We start from the raw sequence: 4454 nt of genomic DNA, 5'->3' as shown, positions 1-4454 counted from the left end.
ATGTCTATCTATTATGATGCTTCTATCTGTCTATCTTGATGTTCGTTTTGATTATTGTGGAAGAGTCTTAGTTTTAGTTATCCCTCCACATACTCCTTCCTCTACTTTGTCTTCCCATTCCTGGCCCCAAATGGGACAACTATATCACGCCCTTTCCACCATTAATCTTTATTTATCAAATATACCCCCACTAATTTAAAAAAAAAGCTAGTCAAACCAATGTGGAGGACTTAACTGTAAATTTTTTATTCCTTTCAAGATATGTTTTCTTCATACATGTGTTTAATATACTTTTATTAATCTTTAAGGATTTCATTATGCACATAATATATTTAAATTATATTTACCCCCACTAGTATTATTTTTATCATGCTTGCTCCTCTTCCTAAGTCTTTCCCATTCCACCCTCTACTTACCCCACCCAAAGCTTCATTTACTCCTTTTTTAATGACTCATTGAATTTAATTTGTGCTGTCTATGTATGCCTGGGTATAGGGCCATCTATTGAATAATGGTTGATTGACAATGAACCACATCACTAATAAAAACTGACTTCACTCCCCCAGAAGCCATCAACTGTCAATAGTTCCTCTGGTAGGGGTAAGAGTTCAACAGCCTCTTTCCTTTCTGTGCTGGAATTTTGAATGGCTTGGTGTTGTGCAAATCAACAAGAGTTGCTATAAATTCATGAGTGCAACAGTTCTGTCCTGTCCAAGAGACACTGTTTCATGCTAGTCCTCCCAGACATGCTGCCCCTTCTTCTACTATGTTCCTTAATCCTTGGTAGAAAGAGTGTGACACAAAAAAAAAAAAGAGTGTGACATAGATGTCCCATTTGGAGCTGATAATTCTACAGACATGATACATATCAGACAAGTTGTGAGTTTCTGCATTAATTACTGTCTATTGTACAAAAAGCTGTTCTGATGAGAACTTAGAGCTGCAATAACCTACTTGCATAAAGCTATGTATTTAATGTTCAGTTCTATAGTATGCCCATTTAGCAAACTAGCAGTAATACATTCACCATAGGTTCTTGGCCAGATCCAGAACCTGGCATCCAATTCCTCTTGAAGATCAAGCCATCAAGGGGTGGTTTATTGTTCCATGACATTCATGTCACAGTTACACCCATGGATATACCTTGCCCAGTTGTCATTATTGTAACTCACAGAATTTACAGCTGATTGAGACTTTTGATGACTCCTCTCCCTCTGCAGTCTGAATAGCACCTTCTATAAAAGCACCAGGAAGAAAGCTTCTGAGTCAGTACCAGTTTATTTCTCCATGTCCTATGACCAAGCTGTGTAATGTCTTCAGCAACAGTCTTAGCAATAAGTTATGGTGGGCAACAACAGTAGGAAGAGCCTGTTTTATTTGAGGAGACCCCAGAATACCCCTGACCTCATCATATTATTTTAAATACACCTTCCTTATCATATATATCATATTTTTAACAATGTGCAGTTGACGAAACTGTCTCCCTAGGGCTCCACCCACCAAGCCAGAGGACACCATGTTTACTCCTATATGAAACCAAACATGCCTCCCTCACACACATTAAAAATTCATCCAGTACCAATCTTGTCACTTTGCCAAAGCCAACTCAACAAAATATTTCACCTCCTACGCTTTTGCAAAGTGTGATATATTCAAATTATCCTGCAAAAAATAACATGAAATTACTTAAATGTGTTAGGTCAACTAGCATGTGAAAAGAAATCTTCCAAGAAAAAGGGAAGGCAAAAAATATACTTCATAATAAAAACTGTAATAAATTGGGATTCAAGTCAGGATTCCAATGCCTACACCAGGTATTTTTGGTTAACAGGCAAATTTTTAGTCTCCAAAGTTTACCTACCCTGTGATATAAAGAGTTGAGTTGGAATGATATCTAAATACATTTAACACCAACTGTTCTGTAATTACAAATATCTATATCTTACAATAAAAAAAATCATGGATTAAGAAAAAGAAAGATAGGGCTGGATAGATGGCTCAGCCGTTAAAGGCTAGCCTCACAACCAAAAATATAAGAAAAAGAAAGATAAATCTATTAAGAGAATTTCCTGTACATATAAGATTAAAAAGCACTAGCACTTAGATTACTTATTAATAAATAATGATGATAATAAAAGCCACAGTAATGAAAAAAGTCTTTGTATCTTCTACTTGATTTCAGAAACAACAACAACAAAACAAAATAAAACTTTATAGTGCTCATTCTGAGCTGGGAGCATGGCTCAGCTGCTAAGAGCCTGTGCAGCTCTTCTAGAAGACAGGAGTTCAATTCCCAGCATCCATATTAGGTGGTTCACAACTGCCTGGAATGCCAGTTCCAGGGGATATGATGTCCTTTTCTGGCCTCAACAGATGCCTGCACCACACAAACACACACACACACACACACACACACACACACACACACAGAGAGAGAGAGAGAGAGAGAGAGAGAGAGAGAGAGAGAGAGAGAGAGAGAGAGAGAGAGACTAAAATTAAACCATATTTTACAAGTAGTTATTCTGTTAAAGGTTTTTTTGCAGGGAGTTTGGCACTTTTATTCCTCAAATTAATGGATTAGTTTTGGAGACAACCTTGTTCAGGAATAGGGAAAACAATTTCCCCCAGCTAAGGTGTTAAATGCAGTTTTAGGTACATCAAACTTTCTCATCCAAAGAAGAGAAAAACTGCAATTGTGTGGGACTAACTAGTACTCAATATTTTTAAACTGTCTCTGTTTTGGAACTAATATGAAAAGTTCTGGAAGAGAATAGAAGAAATAGAAAAATCCAAAGTCATTTGTGGTAGCATAGTCCTGCAATCCCAGGACTTGGAAGGCAGAGTCACAAGGATCATCACAGGTTGGAAGTCAGCCTGTTTTACATAGCAAGTTCCAGGTTAGCTGAAGCTGCATAGTCTTTAAAAAGAATGACATGGGTGTGGAAGGGGGAAAGAAGAAAAAAAAGAAAAGGAACAAAGAGTAGGAATGATGGAAAGGAGAGGGGAGGTCAGGGAAAGAAAGAAATCAAGCAGGAAACAATGAAAACCTCAATGCCAATGAACGCAGCAATTCAAAAAAACTATTACTATTGATGAAAGAGCTATTGCAGACTGCTTCTTAGCCTCTTGGCTAGAATCAAATGTAATATCTGCTCTCATTATGTAAATATATGATATGTCCACTATCCAGGACAATATCTTAAATAAGTTGTTGGAGTTTGGAGACAGAATGGTAGACTAAGGAGCTTGTTCCATCCACTCTATGGAAGGACCTGAAATTGAAGTATTTCTACAAACAGTACACTTCTCTGGGTTGGGGGCATCTGAAAACCTGGGGCTCATCAACATATCCTCTGATCAAGATGGCTGGCTGATCAAAATGACACTTAGTGACCCTTTGGTGCTAGGTGAAGTAATGAGTAAAGAATCATATAAGTTATGAAGTCCATGATCGAGGAATAAACATGGCACCCGCTCCCAAATAAAACAGTGTGAAGTAACCTGAAAAAAAAAGAACTATTGCAGGGTAGCTCAAGGAAGAAAATGATGTCACATATAGTGATCGATGACACTATCTGAAAAAAAATCAGAAAACTTCTCATTATCAATACATTCAAGCAAGTAGTAAACAGAACTGAGAAAATATGTTATGTACACCAGGAGGTCATGCATGACTACTTACTTGTTAACTTGTTACTTGTATAACACTGACAGTGTGAAAAACTCAGATAATAAAAGTTTAGCCATATACCATACATCCTGCAAAGAAAATCACCTAAAGCAAATTCATTCATTTTGAGTGGATGATATTAAAAACTACACAACTCTAAAGGATTCTGCCATGGGGCAAGTGGACAGAAGGCCACTATTTATAGTAAGTAGGCAGTGGAGAGATGGGAGAGAAATAGAAGCAGAATGGTTTGAGCACTATGAAGAAAAGTGGAAGTGGAGATGTGAGGATAATAAGGAACAGCCTTATGTGAGTAGTCTGTGCTGCCACCTGAGGCCATAGTGATATCCTGGCTCAACCTGCCAGGACCACTGAGGGCCTTTTCTGGGTCCCCAGGCCTGCAGTATCAGGGCTCTGTGTCAATGTCTATACTCTTATGTTAGCACCAGGGGCTACAAAGATGTCCCTGGTCTGGGTTGCTGCCTGGAGCCATGTTGTTATACCAAAGCTGCTCAGAGGTGGCCCTGCTCCTCACTGACTGCAGCACTCAGAAGATCTGTCCCCTTGGGTATAAGGTCAGGAGAGCTGGCCCCACACCTTGACATGGCAGTGCTAGAAAACTGGTCCCAAAGATGTAAAAGCAGAAGAGCTTGTCCCACCCCTTGCCTGCAACCACTACCTGGCCTAGTTCTTCCCCTAGACAAAGAAGAAAAGCTTGTCCTGCTGGGGCAGGTTCAAGAGAGCTGGCAAGCTGACCAACTCAGCTACCAACAAGGCCCAAATG

At 39.0% G+C, this 4454-nt stretch overlaps 1 non-coding gene across 1 annotated transcript; it reads left to right on the top strand.

The window, feature by feature from the left end:
• The first annotated feature begins 3110 nt into the window (after positions 1-3110).
• Positions 3111-3309, top strand: LOC120094516 (U2 spliceosomal RNA). The gene has a single exon (XR_015628268.1). It is a non-coding gene; the product is annotated as a U2 spliceosomal RNA (small nuclear RNA).
• The last annotated feature ends 1145 nt before the right edge of the window (positions 3310-4454 follow it).

Source organism: Rattus norvegicus, chromosome 8 (assembly GCF_021556685.1).
Source record: "Rattus norvegicus strain SHRSP/BbbUtx chromosome 8, alternate assembly SHRSP_T2T, whole genome shotgun sequence".
Classification (NCBI taxonomy): Eukaryota; Metazoa; Chordata; class Mammalia; order Rodentia; family Muridae; genus Rattus; species Rattus norvegicus.
Note: the sequence above shows the minus strand (reverse complement) of the source record. Positions and strands in the feature narration are given on the sequence as shown.